The 18,204-nt window shown below is 39.3% G+C and overlaps 1 protein-coding gene across 1 annotated transcript in view; it reads right to left on the bottom strand.

Annotated features, from left to right (window-relative positions):
- The window catches only part of B3GALT1 (beta-1,3-galactosyltransferase 1), a 581,131-nt gene that overhangs the window by 51,682 nt on the left and 511,245 nt on the right, over positions 1 to 18,204 (bottom strand). The window contains exon 4 of the mRNA XM_003266206.3: positions 1,917 to 2,038. The gene's annotated coding sequence lies outside the window, so the exon portion shown is untranslated. The remainder of the gene's footprint in view (positions 1 to 1,916; positions 2,039 to 18,204) is intronic.

Raw genomic sequence — 18,204 nt, forward strand, 5'->3', positions numbered from 1 at the left:
TACGCTGCACTAACAAATAGCTTCCATATTTTAGTGGCTTAAGACAATTAAAGTCTGTTGTTTGCTCAGGTTACAGGTCCATTGTGGGTCCATGGGTTGGGCGGGGGGATGGAGAGGGGAGCTCTGTTCTTTGCAGTCACACAGGCTCCAGGCTGAAGGAGAAAACCACACCTTGAGCCACATCAGTCAGAATGCCATAGGGAAAGGGAGCTAGGGAGTCTTGCAACAGCAATTAAATACTCCAGCATGGAAGTGCCATAGATCCTTTCTACTCACAACTCACTGGTCATCCCACATCCCATGGCCCCAAGCTATTTGGGCCTTTCATGTGCCCAGAAGGGAAGGGAAGCGGGGAAAGCTGTCTTGACTCTCACACCTCCCCTAACCACCCTTTCTAAAGCAGGTTCCACCTCTTCACTACCTGAGCACCCTATTTGTTTTCTTCATAGTGCTTATTGCAATTTGTAATTGTATTATTTACTTATTTTCTGTTTTGTTTTCAGTCTGTTTCCTCCACTGGATGCTAAGATCCCTAAGGGAAAGTATTATTTATACCAGCAGGCTGATTCCATAAAGCTGTTCTCAAAAGTACCCAATTGGCTTCATATATTTAAAATACTCAGTATATTTGTCTTGAACTTGGAGAATCCTTATGAGTAAAATCTCATGTCTCTTAGTCTGTGTTCACCCATTTAGGCTGTGTGCTGACCCTGCCTCCACTGCTCCTCATCAGAGGGTCCTCCTGCTACTCACTGCCAGGGGCTGAAACAAACTGCGCATTCCTTCCAATGCTGTCAGTAAGCGGAGGGAAAAAAAACTATCAACTGAAACCTTACAGAAATCTCCAAAGGCTGTGAAAACCAACATATCCAGTGCAAATTACTATGAATTTTGTAAATAAGGACCAGGAGAGAGGAATTTGGTGAATTGGAGTTTTGTTGAACTTGGTTTTGGCAAATGAGCTCACAGGGAATTGGCTCAGAGCTACCCGCCACCTCCCACTAACAATTGTATTTCATGGTCTGATTCTGCTTGGCATTTTGAAGACACTCTGAAATAACTGTCAATTTCACGGACAAGGAAACTGTAGTTTAGAAAGGTTAAGTAAGTGGCCCAAAGCCACAGAGGCTATGACGGGAAAGACAGGAGTGTCATCCAGGTGACCTCTTGCCAGCGTGGTGCTTCTTTCCCTGAATCACAGTCTGGATAGGCTGCAATCATTTTTTTTTATTTAATGTGCCGTTTAGTGTATAAAGGAATATTCTAAGTATTTATCTTGCTTTTTATCACTTTAAATAAAAACATTTTAACAATTATTCGCTATTTTAGAGACTCTTAATAACTGTACCATCATTTCCTATGCAAAATCCTATTATTTTCAACTGAAATAAGAAATGATTGCAGCACAATTGCCTGTGGGATGAGTTTACTTCAGCAAAGAAGATTCAAGAATCAATTAGTGATGGCCTTGGAGAAATGGGTTTTAAATAGGAATTGTCTTAGGTCATCTAAAGCATATCTTTAGTTACCTAATAGTTTATCTTAAAAGGAGGCCACCACTAAAATCAAAGGTTTCGTAGACACTTGTAAGTATGAATTTTTTAAAAAGACACTTTTTTTTTTTAAGCTATGAGTTTTTTTCTCCTGTATCTTTCAGAATAAAGGCTTTTTCCTGACCGTCCTACACATGTATCCTGGAACTTAAAATAAAATTAAATAAAAATTTTAAAAAAGAAATTAGGCTTTTATGGCAAGGATATTTTGCACACTATAGCAGGTAAACATTAATAAAGAAAAAAACCTAGACTTTTCTCTCTGCTCATTACTCCTTAGACACTGATTTCTGATTTTGTAGAGTTGCTGTTACTTTTCCTCGATGCCGGGCTGCATAACTGAGAAATGTATTTCTCTCCTACCTGTTGACTCCAGCGTGCTGTGTTTTCCTCCTTCTTACTACAAGTTCAGGAAATCAAGCATGGTCTCTATCTGTGTGAGGAGGAGATTCAAGGTGCCCGTGCCAGGAGCAAGCTGCATAGCCCTAAGTGGACACCAAGAAGACAGAAAAATTTAGAAATAATTGAAATGAATTGGGTTCAGAGAAATGAAAACAGAACTGCCACTTTAAAAAAAAATATTTCTATGTAAGTACAATACAATACAAAGAATGGCAAGTGGGTAGGCGTTGAATAGAGGTGGACTGAATGAAAAAAGAATTAAGAAATTAACCTCATTTAGGGTTTCAACTGGTACTAGGATTACAAGCTCAGATGCCTTCAAGCCCATGCAGGTGGTATCAATGGGCCAGCAGACTGGGTGTGAGATAATAAGGAACGGTGGGCACTGTGATGAGCTAGTGAGCCCATGCCCCATCTGAAGGGGCAGCTACTGCTCAGGTCTAGTTGATGATTTTGACTGATGCCACAAAGATAAACAGGCCCAATGATGTCACAACGTCCAGTTTTTAGGGAAAAACAGAAATACAGATTTTTAAATGTGAAATATTTTGAGTTTTGTACTTTAGGATCTAATTTTAAAAATAAAACAAAACTGCACAGGTCAGACAAGGCTAAAACCAAAGCCCATGTGAGGGGTCAGGATTGGCACATGGATGGCCAGCTTTCACCTAAGGTCTACTGCAACATCGTAACTTTCCAAGTGATAAAAAAGGTCCAGAGGGCTGAAGCTGCCTTTGGGCAGAGACACTTGGTTCATTCATGGCACAGCTGGGGTTTTAGGCATGCGCACCTTCCCTTTCACTTAAGACCTTTTAGTGTCACTTATGACCGCTCTGCCACTGGCTGAATCTGATCCAGACCTGTTTAAATAACAGGATGGAAGCCAAACAGACCTGCCTTCTATTGATCAGATTCTTGGGTCTCAAGCTATATGTATATAAAGCTTCATAATAAAAGGTGCAATGTTCTATTCTAACTAACTGTTCATGTATATCATCGAGTAAGTTCTGGGTAATGCTGAGTGACTGAAATGTGATGGGTCCTCCTATGAAATAAAACTCTTATTAAAGGCATTTGTTTGTTTGGGATGGTGTTTAAGCAGTGTGGCCCCATGTGAAGAATATGGACAGAGGCACAAGTGGGTTCCAGTGGATCCAATTGCTGGTTCCAGTTTCTGTTAAAACACTCTCTGTTTCTATGATAATCAGTGTTGTGTGATGGGTAAGTGTATGGGTTGGGTTTTAGAGACTGACTCAGCCACTGATGATACCTAACCTCTCTAGGTCCTGTGTGCAAAATCATGATAACGTACCTGAATCCTAGAGTTGTCATGAGGTTCAAATAAATGAATACATAGGAAGTGCTTAGGATGGTGCTTGCATAGGTAGTCATCAACGTTAGCTAGTATTTGTAACAACTACCAACATTTACTGAATGCCTGCACCAAGTTACTTATATGTATTATCTGTCATCATCTCCACAATCCTCTTAGTTTTGTATTATTACCTTCATTTTAATAACGAGAAAACATGACTGAGGGAGAGCAAGTCTACTGTTCAATGTCATCCTGGGATTAGTGGAACTAGTGTTTGAACTTAGATCTACTCAGCCTAGACAGTTGATTAACCTACCTCTCCAGTGCCTTGTCATTTGTTCAATTGAAGACAAATTTCAGAACTTTAAAGGAGAGCACGTCTATTTGGCCAAACACCAATTGCTTATCAAGTCAGATGCCAAAGCAAAAGAGTCCCAGAAACAATCAAAAGTATTGCGACACGTGGGAATCTTTTGCCTTATGTAAAAAATGTCTTATTCTAATAATGGGAGTGTACCATGTAAGTAAGCGTAAGACAGGAGAGCATGTAGTCAGTTTTTAGTCTGCATGAACCCTCATTCTGCTCTTTAAAGTGCTATATCTCTTACTAGATTATTTGCTTAATATTGATAAAATAATGGAGGTAGCTTTTAAGAATTTAAACATGTACTGAATGTTGACATTGGAAAAATAGCACCCGAAAGATTTTACTCTACGACATTTTTAAAACATTTCCTTGCTTTTGTAGAATATACTATGGAAAGAGTGGAATAAAACGTAAACATTATTGAAATATATGAAGCCTTAATATGAAACATCTTCTATAAAATATTATTGAATGAAGAAAAGGGAAGCAAGGACTGAAAGAAATGAGAAGTTACTGAATGCTGTCATGAGACGGACTCTATCCTGGGTATTATTATAGTCATCATAACATTCACTGAGTGAAAAATAACCAAACCAGGGCCAAAAAAAAGGTGTGGAAAATGTGTAAATAGCTAACTCATTTTTCCATGGGCAGATGCAGGTTTAAAACTTAAGTCTTACTTAGATACAACTTTTATCTTGAATATCCATTCTGTTTTGGGATTTTTCTTTTCACACATTAAAAACATAATTTTAGCAAAGCAGAGGCAGGAAAGGAGGGTGTCCTTTTAATGAAAATACTTAATTGCCATCAATGCAGGAAAATATTAACTAGAAAACATATACATGCAAATTTTCTCTGCTTTAGAATGAACTGCACATTATCCTAAGAGATAATGACATCTATTCACAGGAATAATATAGAAAGTGGGAACGTATTGTACAAGAAAAGATGAAAAATATAAGCTACTTTCTTTAGTCTGATTTCTAAAGTGTAATTTTCGTACTTAAGTTAGAGGCACTGCAACTTTACAGAATATAAAATGCATCTACATTCAAATGTTGGTTTTAGAATACAAAATAATATTTCAAAGTCAAGTAGAAATGAATTTGTTCATTATCTACTCTTTTGGATAATTGCCATTATTGCTATTTCTTCTTGGGCAGATAATTGAAAATTGACTATATAAATAATTGTTGTGTTTTTCTGGGGAAATAGCTTAGACTCAACATTTGTCACCCACATTTTAATCTAGTTTACAATTTTACCAGGTCTAAAAAGTATAGTTATTCTAGCACATTATTCCATTACATTTCATTAATATCACCCCTTCTTTTTAGCTTCATGTGGCAAAAAGGAATTTTGCCGGTGCTGTTTATGGCTGAGAAATCCATTCTTTCTGTGTACCGACTTGTGAGTGCTAGCTATGGGAGAATTTAGTGACATAATAGGATAAACAAGACAGTGATAATATTTGGACATGAGATTTAGTCTTCCCAGTTTTGCTACAGCCCTCTGTGGCAACAAAGGACTTTGTACTGTGGATCTCTAATGTCAGCATCTGGTTACATTTGATCCTGGTTTGTGTGTGGTCTGTTTGAGATAAAGGACTTAAATAAAGACCAACAGAACAAAACACAAAGCGCCACTGAGTTGCCCATTTATTAACTTATCAATCAAGGTAAATTCTATGACTCATTAGGGAACCAGGTGGAGGCCATAGTTGATCTAATTAGTTAATGAATTTAGGAGAGAGAACAGAGGACTTTCGCTCTCTATGTTTCAATGATCATGAACTTAACTTTCAATTTCTCTTCATTGTAGGTGGGGTCACTTTGGGACTCTGAGATTCTCACACAGGAAGTTTATTGGAGCATGTTCTTAGGAACAACACCTGTCTCTAATGTGAGAGGAGAAAGAAGAAGGCAAAGGGAGAGTCTGAACCTTGATGCAGTCACAGCACAGAGCTGAGCTGACCCTGCAGGGAGCTCTGGAGCTGGGATAGTTCTGCAGAGTCCAGTGGGTGCCAGGCCAGCTTGCATGGGCTTGGGCAGAGCTGGTGGTGCACACTTCTTCCCAACTTCACATTCAATGACATCATGTTGATATCTTGAAACTGGTGGCACACACATTTATAACACAGTAATAGGCAATGCTAGAAACCAGGGGTTCTCCCACTTCCCTTGCCTAGAAAGCTGGTTTGCCAGAAAACCCACAGTGAAGAAAGATTGCTTCCATATCTCTGTGCCCAAATTCATGCAATAAATTATTTGTTGTTGTTGTTGTTTTTGAGATGGAGTCTCACTCTGTCACCCAGGCTGGAGTGCAGTGGCGTGATCTCGGCTCACTGCAACCTCCACCTCCCACGTCCAAGCAATTCTTCTATCTCAGCCTCTCGAATAGCTGAGACTACAGGTGTGTATCCCCAAGACTGGCTAACTTTTATTTTTATTATTATTTTTTTTTTAGTAGAGATGGGATTTCACTGTGTTAGCCAGGATGTTCTCGATCTCCTGACCTCGTGATCCGCCCGCCTCAGCCTCCCAAAGTGCTGGGATTACAGGCGTGAACCACCGCTCCCAGCCCCAGTAAATTCTTAATTGTTTGTTAGCAGTGCCACAGTAGAAGGAATTCTATACAATAATCCTAAGTCTTGTATTGTTATAGCTTCTCTAGGCCAAGCCTCCTCTGTTCTACCAGGTATTAATCTAATCTCAGGATTTCTATCCCTGCCATGCTATCAGTGATTTTTCTTACTGCCTTTCTGAAAGAGGCAACTAAGCTCCCATGAAAATGGAACAATCTCTTTAAGATACAACTTAGTGATATGACTCCAAAGCCCAAGTGACAGAGTTATCAAAAAAGTATTTAATAAGTACTAGTAATGATCAAACAATATCCTGAATAAAGTACTTAGAAAGAAAAAACAAACCCAGCTGAAATGATTTTGTTTACATGTATTGCTATGCCTTTACTTGTAAACATGGTCATTCATACTAATGAAGTAGAATAACAATAATTATGGCATGTATTTGTTTAATGAAGTCATAAAATATTTTTGCAGCCAGTTTAGGGTGCAGAAGGTAGGAGAAGATTTTAGATACATTAGCCAAGAATTCAACCGAAGAATTTCAGTTAAAATCACTCCAGCTATTTTAAAAGTTGATTTTAAACTTAGTCCATCCTGAGAAGGATATTGCTGTATGCAATTCAATATCCAATTGCTGTATGCAAATACTATTATCTTTCGGAAATTCAGAGAGTTGGTATGGGAGAGTTCACCATTAGCTTGGGTAGCAGAAATATTTAAGGGTACTATTCTGAACAAAGCTGCACATGTATCAGAGTTCTTTCTTCTTCTGAGCTCTTTATAGAAAAAGGCAACTAAAGGAAGATCCAAGATTCGACAGGCACAGATTATACAGAATTTCTTCTCAGCTTTGCACCTTACATCCTATACCCATATTAACACCTGGCAATGTAGTAATTGCAAAAACATCAGTTAGGCAATCAATTTAGGAAAAAGAAATAGGCATAAAATGGGGGAGAAGTTGTCCTGATTTTAAATAGGCTAGAATGTGGAAACTCAGTAAGACAAGCATGGATGATTCTGAAATTTAGCGATTAAAAAGTGACTCAATATTGACTATATCTATTCTATCGGCTACCATATTTCTATAACAAGCATCAAAGAAGAGAGAAAGTGAGGACTCCAACAAATATTCTTCCATGACATAAAATCATTGGGAGCAAACTGTCTTATACATCACAACTCAGCACAGAGTCTATTTCAATATCTTCTTAAATGAATTGATGAGATACAGCTAGGGCCACATTTGGATTCTGTAATCAGTTTCTTACTTCCTCTCCTGTTATATTCATTGCTTCATTCAAAAAAACTGTGTTATTTTCCGTACTGTCATATTCTACCAGGGGCTGGGGATACAGGGACTCTTGTGTCTTTCTGGAGACAGATATCATCCAGATAATAAAGTATAGTAATGGAGATAAAAAACAGAGGGACCCTGAACTGTGTGGTGTGGTGGTGATGGTGGTGTGTGTGTGTGTGTGTGTGTGTGTGTGTGTGTGTGTGTGTGTATGTGTGTATGCATGTATGTCTTGGTGTGTGATTAAATGCATTTTTCTCTTGAATGAGGTATTCAGGATACTGATAATTAAGAGCAAAGCTTCCCTTTTTTGGACTGTAAAATATAAATCCAGTTACTGTTTCTGCTGATCAAACAGGGGATATTGAGAGGATGAAGGAATGTAGCCTGGAGCCCTAAAAATAATCTGGCCTATTTTTCCTGATTTTAAACTGAAATACATCTGAGCCAGTCTTTCAACAATTCAGCAATATTTTTATTTTCCTTTTACATGGAATTCACATGCTAGGTCCTGAGGACTGAAAGAGGAATGGAGAAAACCCAAGTTGTTTTCAAAGTCTTACTAAGCGATAAATTCCAAATATCTGGTATACCATGAGCCTTTTAAAATTTTGATGTAGTTTTATAATGCCATTCAGGAATATAAATGTTCTAATTTATATCTACCTATAAAATTTTAGCCTAGATAAATGAGTTGTTTCACAAATAATTTTGGTAGAACATGCATTTACCTTCATAAGAAACAGAACAATGGGATAGATCCTTGTTCATGTCTGGCTGTCAAACTTTTTAGATAACAGCTTTAGGTCTCTGCCTTTACAGATGGAAGAAACTAGTTCTTAAAATTAAGTCCATTCCAGGGCATATGTGCAAAGGAATTTTGGAAAGTTTATATATTGACTGAGTCTACTTCTGCCCAGCTGGATTTCTCAGGTCATGCTCAGCATATCTTGCAAACACTGTTGTAGGAAACTATGCCTTGTAAGCTCATGGAATTTGAACATGACTTCTGATTTTAACACAGGATCTCTGCAGCCAGTTTGCTCCAGTGAGAAATGACACTGACCATCTGTGGGGGGCAGTTGTTTTGCTTTTGCTTATTTTTCTATAGGCATTTTGTTCTAGATCAGTCTTTTTGGAAATGGATATTGTATCTATTGATAGGGAAAAAGGGCGAGAGAATAGTCCAACATCTGTACACATGTATCACCACCACTGAAAAATAGCAAAACAAAACCAAGAGCTTAATGATTATGCCCTATGGACAGTTAAAACAGCAATAGTATCTCTTAATTTAAAGGATGGTATCTTGACCTGTTATGTGCTTGGAAAACAATCCTCCTCCTGACTTAAGTGGTTCTCCATTGTATATCCAGGAATTATATATCCAGGAATATTTGATACAGATGCTGGCAGCTGTATTGACCAGAGAGGCATAACAGGGAAGCTGCAGCAGCCCCCAGAAGGTAGGAGATTGGGAGGTGGCACTTACAAAGAAGCCACCCTTTGCCCTTAATCAATTGTACTGGATGGGGATTTGTATTTTGCAAACATCAATGAGATCAATGAGATCTTGAATGAGAATTGATCAAGATCAAGGAGATTTGTTGAAGTTGTACATAGCAAGCAATAGTCCTAGTATAAGAGTATGGTGCCCTTTCCTCTGAAGCATAAAGTTCTTTTCTCACCATAGGTTTTTACTGATGAGCACTAGAAAGTGAACAGAAAATGCATACCTGTTACTTCCAAATTGGACACATTTTCCTTAGTAGACCTTCGAAAGAAAAAGAGAGTTAAATCTGCCCCTGTGAAATGTTCCCCATGCCTTGGCTAAGTTGTGAGATAAATCAGTTTAGAAATGCCATGAGTAAACAGAGAAATGGTTAGAACTCATGATCAAAAACACAAGTCCTTTGATTGGAAAACAAAGATAGGTAAAGCCTGTAGACTGAAGATCCCAGAAGAACTTGATCTGAATGTCAGATATCAAGTAATAGGTTTATAAATCAAGAAATAGGTTTACAAATCAAGAAATAGGTTTACAAATCAAGAAATAGGTTTATAAATCAAGAAATAGGTTTATAAAAGAAGGCTTACAATTTTCATTACAATTAGGCTACATGAATGCAATTTTATACCTATTCAGTACTTTGATTAATGCTATTTTTTCCAGGTTTTTGGATCTAGAATCTCTTCTTTGCTAAGCATCTAGGATGCCACTTCTTGCTACCTCCACAGCAATATATCACCTGGACAGCTTGCCACTCTTTGTTGCCAAGAACTTCTCTGATGTTTAGGCAGCCCATTCTGGTACTGAGAACACAGTGAATGAGCTACATCCTCCTGCTTTCTTCTTCTGTTATTACTTTTACCTGATTTCTTCCCAGGAGGAAGCTGTACATTTTAACAGGACAGATAGGAGGAAAAGCAACTATTTTTCTGCCGAGATAACAATCGACAACTTGGGGTAGTATGTGCAGAGTTTTTCTGGAGTTCTATTAAAAATTATCTGATAAGCTGCCTTTAAGTCTGTGTGTTGTTTTCTTTGTGTGGGGCAAGCAGTGCAATCTATGAGGCTCAGCAAGCTTAGTTGGATGTTAAACTTAGGTAGTAAACAATGACATACTTTGTAATACACAGATGGCTGGAATGGTCAATGTTGGAGTTAAAATTTACATTAAGATTCCTGCTGCTGCCTATATTCATTAAACTTGGCACAACAGTAACCCCAAAGATATGATATCTTAAGCAGTCAATCTGTTCCTTCTTCTTTGTCTGGCTCCTAAATACCAATCTGTTCACTTTTCTCTTTCAATGAAAAAACAAACAAAGGGTGGAGCCAAGATGGCCGAATAGGAACAGCTCCAGTCTACAGCTCCCAGTGAGAGTGACACAGAAGACGGGTGATTTCTGCATTTCCAACTGAGGTACTGGGTTCATCTCACTGGGGAGTGTCGGAAAGTGGGTGCAGGACAGTGGGTGCAGTGCACTGAGCGTGAGCCGAACCAGGGCGAGGCATCGCCTCACCCAGGAAGCGCAAGGGGTCAGGGAATTCCCTTTCCTAGTCAAAGAAAGAGGTGACAGAAGGCACCTGGAAAATCGGGTCACTCCCACCCTAATACTGCGCTTTTCCAACGGTCTTAGCAAACCGCACACCAGGAGATTATATCCCGTGCCTGGCTCGCAGGGTCCTATGCCCACAGAGCCTTGCTCATTGCTAGCAGAGCAGTCTGAGATCAAACTGCAAGGCAGCAGCAAGGCTGGGGGAGGGGAGCCCGCCATTGCCGAGGCTTGAGTAGGTAAACAAAGTGGCCAGGAAGCTTGAACTGGATGGAGCCCACTGCAGCTCAAGAAGGCCTGCCTGCCTCTGTAGACTCCACCTCTAGGGGTAGGACATAGCCAAACAAAAGGCAGCAGAATCCTCTGCAGACTTAAATGTCCCTGTCTGACAGCCTTGAAGAGAGTAGTGGTTCTCCCAGCACGCAGCTGGACATCTGAGAACGGACAGACTGCCTCCTCAAGTGGGTCCCTGAACCCCGAGTAGCCTAACTGGGAGGCACCTCCCAGTAGGGGCAGACTGACACCTCACACAGCTGGGTATTCCTCTGAGACAAAACTTCCAGAGGAATGATCAGGTAGCAACATCTGCTGTTCACCAATATCCACTGTTCTGCAGCCTCCACTGCTGATACCCAGGCAAACAGGGTCTGGAGTGGACCTCCAGCAAACTCCAACAGATCTGCAGCTGAGGGTCCTGTCTGGTAGAAGGAAAACTGACAAACAGAAAGGACATCCACACCAAAACCCCATCTCTACGTCACCATTAGCAAAGACCAAAGGTAGATAAAACCACAAAGATGGGGAAAAAACAGAGCAGAAAAACTGGAAACTCTAAAAATCAGAGTGCCTGTCCTCCTCCAAAGGAACACAGCTCTTCACCAGCAATGGAACAAAGTTGGACAGAGAATGACTTTGACGAGTTGAGAGAAGAAGGCTTCAGACGATCAAACTACTCTGAGCTAAAGGAGTAAGTTCGAACTCACGGCAAAGAAGTTAAAAACCTTGAGAAAAGATTAGACAAATGCCTAACTAGAATAACCAATGCAGAGAAGTCCTTAAAGGACCTGATGGAACTGAAAACCAAGGGACGAGGACTACATGACGAATGCACAAGCCTCAGTAGCTGATTTGATCAACTGGAAGAAAGGGTATCAGTGATGGAAGATGAAATGAATGAAATGAAGTGAGAAGAGAAGTTGAGAGAAAAAAGAATAAAAAGAAATGAACAAAGCCTCCAAGAAATATGGGACTATGTGAAAAGACCAAATCTACATCTGATTGGTGTATTTGAAAGTGACAGGGAGAATGGAACCAAGTTGGAAAACACCCTGCAGGATATTATCCAGGAGAACTTCCCCAATCTAGCAAGGCAGGCCAACATTCAAATTCAGGAAATACAGAGACCACCACAAGGATACTCCTCGAGAACAGCAACTCCAAGACACATAATTGTCAGATTCACCAAAGTTGAAATGAAGGAAAAAATGTTAAGGGCAGCCAGAGAGAAAGGTCGGGTTACCCAAAAAGGGAAGCCCATCAGATTAACAGCTGATTTCTTGGCAGAAACTCTACAAGCCAGAAGAGAGTGGGGGCCAATATTCAACATTCTTAAAGAAAAGAATTCTCAACCCAGAATTTCATATCCAGCCAAACTAAGCTTCATAAGTGAAGGAGAAATAAAATACTTTACAGACAAGCAAATGCTGAGAGATTTTGTCACCACCAGGCCTGCCCTAAAAGAGCTCCTGAAGGAAGAACTAAACATGGAAAGGAACAGCCAGTACCAGCTACTGCAAAAACATGCCAAATGTAAAGACCATCAAGGCTAGGAAGAAACTGCCTCAACTAATGAGCAAAATAACCAGCTAACATCACAATGACAGGATCAAATTCATACATAACAATATTAACCTTAAATGTAAATGGGCTAAATGCTCCAATTAAAAGACACAGACTGGCAAATTGGATAAAGAGTCAAGATCCATCAGTGTGCTGTATTCAGGAAACCCATCTCATGTGCAGAGACACACATAGGCTCAAAATAAAGGGATGGAGGAAGATCTACCAAGCAAATGGAAAACAAAAAAAAAAGGCAGGGGTTGCAATCCTAGTCTCTGATAAAACAGACTTTAAACCAACAAAGATCAAAAGAGACAAGGCCATTACATAATGGTAAAGGGATCAATTCCACAAGAAGAGCTAACTATCCTAAATATATATGCACCCAATACAGGTGCACCCAGATTCATAAAGCAAGTACTTAGAGACCTACGAAGAGACTTAGACTCCCACACAATAATAATGGGAGACTTTAACACCCCACTGTCAACATTAGACAGGTCAACGAGACAGAAAGTTAACAAGGATATCCAGGAATTGAACTCAGCTCTGCACCAAGCAGACCTAATAGACATCTACAGAACTCTCCACCCCAAATCAACAGAATATACATTCTTCTCAGCACCACATTGCACTTATTCCAAAATTGACCACTTAGTTGGAAGTAAAGCACTCCTCAGCAAATGTAAAAGAACAGAAATTATAACAAACTGTCTCTCAGACCACAGTGCAATCAAACTAGAACTCAGGATTAAGAAATTCACTCAAAACCACTCAACTACATGGAAACTGAACAACCTGCTCCTGACTGACTACTGGGTACATAATGAAATGAAGGCAGAAATAAAGATGTTCTTTGAAACCAATGAGAACAAAGACACAGCATACCAGAATCTCTGGGACACATTCAAAGCAGTATGTGGAGGGAAATTTGTAGCACTAAATGTCCACAAGAGAAAGCAGGAAAGATCTAAAATTTGACACCCTAACATCACAATTAAAAGAACTAGAGAAGCAAGAGCAAACACATTGAAAAGCTAGCAGAAGGCAAGAAATAACTAAGATCAGAGCAAAACTCAAGGAAATAGAGACACAAAAAACCCTTCAAAAAATCAATGAATCTAGGAGCTGGTTTTTTGAAATGATCAACAAAATTGATAGACCGCTAGCAAGACTAATAAAGAATAAAAGAGAGCAGAATCAAATAGACGCAATAAAAAATGATAAAGGGGATATCACCACCGATCCCACAGAAATACAAATTGCCATCAGAGAATACTATAAACACCTCTACGCAAATAAACTAGAAAATCTAGAAGAAATGGATAAATTCCTCGACACATACCCCCTCCCAAGACTAACCCAGGAAGAAGTTGAATCTCTGAATAGACCAATAACAGGCTCTGAAATTGAGGCAATAATTAATAGCTTACCAACCAAAAAAAGTCCAGGACCAGATGGATTCACAGCTGGATTCCACCAGAGGTACAAGGAGGAACTGGTACCATTCCTTCTGAAACTATTCCAATCAATAGAAAAAGAGGGAATCCTCCCTAACTCATTTTATGAGGCCAGCATCGTCCTGATACCAAAGCCTGGCAGAGACACCACAAAAAAAGAGAATTTTAGACCAATATCCCTGAAGAACATAGATGTAAAAATCCTCAATAAAATACTGGCAAACCGAATCCAGCAGCACATCAAAAAGCTTATCCACCATGATAAAGTGGGTTTCATCCCTGGGATGCAGGGCTGGTTCAACATATGCAAATCAATAAACATAATCCAGCATGTAAACAGAACCCACAACAAAAACCACATGATTATCTCAATAGATGCAGAAAAGGCCTTTGACAAAATTCAACAACACTTCATGCTAAAAACTCTCAATAAATATTGATGGCATGTATCTCAAAATAATAAGAGCTATCTACGACAAACCCACAGCCAATATCATAGTGAATGGGCAAAAACTGGAAGCATTCCCTTTGAAAACTGGCACAAGACAGGAATGCCCTCTCTCACCACGCCTATTCAACATAGTGTTGGAATTTCTGGCCATGGCAATCAGGCAGGAGGAGGAAATAAAGGGTATTCAATTAGGAAAAGAGGAAGTCAAATTGTCCCTGTTTGCAGATGACATGATTGTATATCTAGAAAACCCCATCGTCTCAGCCCAAAATCTCCTTAAGCTGATAGGCAACTTCAGCAAAGTCTCAAGATACAAAATCAATGTGCAAAAATCACAAGCATTCCTATACACCAATAACAGACAAACAGCCAAATCATGAGTGAACTCCCATTCACAATTGCTTGAAAGAGAATAAAATACCTAGGAATCCAACTTACAAGGCACGAGAGGGACCTCTTCAAGGAGAACTACAAACCACTGCTCAATGAAATAAAAGAGGATACAAACAAATGGAAGAACATTCCATGCTCATGGGTAGGAAGAATCAATATTGTGAAAATGGCCATACTGCCCCAGGTAATTTATAGATTCAATGCCATCCCCATCAAGCTACCAATGACTTTCTTCACAGAATTGGAAAAAACTACTTTAAAGTTCCCAAAAAAGAGCCCACATTGCCAAGTCAATCCTAAGCCAAAAGAACAAAGCTGGAGGCATCATGCTACCTGACTTCAAACTATACTACAAGCCTATAGTAACCAAAACAGCATGGTACTGGTACCAAAACAGAGATAAAGACCAATGGAACAGTACAGAGCCCTCAGAAATAATGCCGCATATCTACAACCATCTGATCTTTGACAAACCTGACAAAAACAAGAAATGGGGAAACGATTTCCTATTTAATAAATGGTGCTGGGAAAACTGGCTAGCCATATGTAGAAAGCTGAAACTGGATCCCTTCCTTACACCTTATACAAAAATTAATTCAAGATCGATTAGAGACTTCAATGTTAGACCTAAAACCATAAAAACCCTAGAAGAAAACCTAGGCAATACCATTCAGGACATAGGCATGGGCATGGACTTCATGTCTAAAACACCAAAAGCAATGGCAACAAAAGCCAAAATTGACAAATGGAATCTAATTAAACTAAAGAGCTTCTGCACAGTAAAAGAAACTACCATCAGAGTGAACAGGCAACCTACAGAATGGGTGAAAATTTTTGCAACCTACTCATCTGACAAAGGGCTAATATCCAGAATCTACAATGCACTCAAACAAATCTACAAGGAAAAAATAAACAGCCCCATCAAAAAGTGGGCAAAGGATATGAACAGACACTTCTCAAAAGAAGACATTTATGCAGCCAACAGACACATGAAAAAATGCTCATCATCACTGGCCATCAGAGAAATGCAAATCAAAACCACAATGAGATACCATCTCACACCAGTTAGAATGGCGATCATTAAAAAGTCAGGAAACAACAGGTGCTGGAGAGGATGTGGAGAAATAGGAACACTTTTACTCTGTTGGTGGGACTGTAAACTAGTTCAACCATTGTGGAAGTCAGTGTGGAGATTCCTCAGGGATCTTGAACTAGAAATACCATTTGACCCAGAAATCCCATTACTGGGTATATAGCCAAAGGATTATAAATCATGTTGCTATAAAGACACATGCACATGTATGTTTACTGTGGCACTATTCACAATAGCAAAGACTTGGAACCAAGCCAAATGCCCAACAATGATAGACTGGATTAAGAAAATGTGGCACATATACACCATGGAATAGTAGGCAGCCATAAAAATGATGAGTTCATGTCCTTTGTAGGGACATGGATGAAGCTGGAAACCATCATTCTCAGCAAACTATCGCAAGGACAAAAAACCAAACACCGCATGTTGTCACTTATAGGTGGGAATTGAACAATGAGAACACATGGACACAGGAAGGGGAACATCACACACCGGCGCCTGTTGTGGGGTGGGGGGAGAGGGGGAGGGACAGCATTAGGAGATATACCTAATGTTAAATGATGAGTTGATGGGTGCAGCACACCAACATGGCACATGTATACATATGTAACTAACCTGCACATTGTGCATATGTACCCTAAAACTTAAAGTATAATAAAATAAAATAAAATAAAAAAACAAAACAAAAAAAAATAAAGAAATTTTGAGGCTGGGCATGGTGGTTCATGCCAGCACTTTGGGAGGCCGAGGCTAGCAGATCACTTGAAGTCAGGAGTTCGAGACCAGCTTGGGCAACGTGGTGAAACCCCGTCTCTACTAAAAATACAAAAATTAGCTGGGCGTGGTGGTGCGCACCTCTAATCCCAGCTACTTGGGAGTCTGAGGCAGGAGAATGTCTTGAACCCGGGAGGTTGCGGTGTGCCGAGATCATGCCACTGTACTCCAGCCTGGGCAGCAGAGTGAGACTCCATCTCAAAAGACAGTTTGAGAAGAGTCATAAATCAGGGCAAATGTGTGTATACTTTGTGTAATACATATTCCCCTGGAAAAAAGTGGTCATAAATACAAAAGGACCTGTGAAATATGCCTCCATTAAAGTAAAATACAACTCTTTCATGGGGCTAAATTCCTACCCTAGAACTGCTCACTACTCAATAGGATTGTGCTGTGTGTGACAGAACGAGAGTGTGAATGGGTCAGTAAGAGTGTACTTTATATAAAAAAAGTATTCCTTAGGAGAGTTTTGGATAAATGGACTGAATGTTCTTTCATTTATGAGGCTTTTGCTTAGGAAGCCAGTGATGCCAAGTACGCACAGCAAAACCATCTGCTAAAGGTCAAAGGGACGGGTGAGCTGCTACATACAAGCCCCTGTTTTGATGAGGCTCCGCAGAGTCACAGCACCAGCGTATTTCTCCCCTTCCTTACCTGGAAGACTGCAGATACCTTAAATCATCCAGAATCCAACAACATTATTTTCCAAAAACAATAGAGCTACGCCTATTGTGAAATCTCAGGGAAGACAGAAAACTCCACATATGCCCACGCTATACCACTGCCACAGCAAGTTTTTATTTTTGTAAAGTAATGATCAATTTATGTATAAATGATTACAGTATTTGAGATCCAAGATCCTTGGAAAATCTGATGTTGCAATCAAAACATCATTGAGCTGTTTTGGAATAGGAAGTCTATTTGTTCTTCAAAATGCATAAGTATCTAAAAATTAAATGATGACCCATTTAGCCATCTTGTTTAGTGCACTATTGCTTCACCGCAGTTTTTTTAAGGATTGGCTCTAAGTAGACTTTCCTGTTTGATGGAAAGTTTCTGTATTCTGAAACCATTCCCCTGCCCAAGGTGTGTGTGTGTGTGTGTGTGTGTGTGTGTGTGTGTTAGGGCCAAATGAACCTTGTCAGCAGTGATGAATTAATTAATTTTCTCAAGTTACCTCACAATCCATCTGCACATCAATCATTTTTTGCAGCCTAAATAACATATGTGTAGGTACTATTATTTTTTCCAATGTGAATATATACCTTTGTGATAAAAACATACTAATTTATTTAAAAGTGTTGTCAACTTCATTGTACATATTTGTTATTGCTATTTTTCAATCCATCGATTGAAAAAACACAGCAACTATCTATGGGCAATCAGAACACTTTAAAAGTTAAGAAAGATTTGTCCTTCTTGGATTAGATGCATTGCTCTAACCTGGGGTAATGTATTTCAAGAGTTACTAATAAAATAATTGTAACAAGGGCTTAATAGGGGCATGAATACAATGGAGGTATGATAGACATAATAGGATTTTCAATTATGAATGAGTTCCATTATAAGAATCATTAAGCCATTTGGTTATATTAAGATGAAATGTTTAG

This window comes from Nomascus leucogenys, chromosome 17 (genome assembly GCF_006542625.1).
Source record: "Nomascus leucogenys isolate Asia chromosome 17, Asia_NLE_v1, whole genome shotgun sequence".
NCBI classification, from domain to species: Eukaryota; Metazoa; Chordata; class Mammalia; order Primates; family Hylobatidae; genus Nomascus; species Nomascus leucogenys.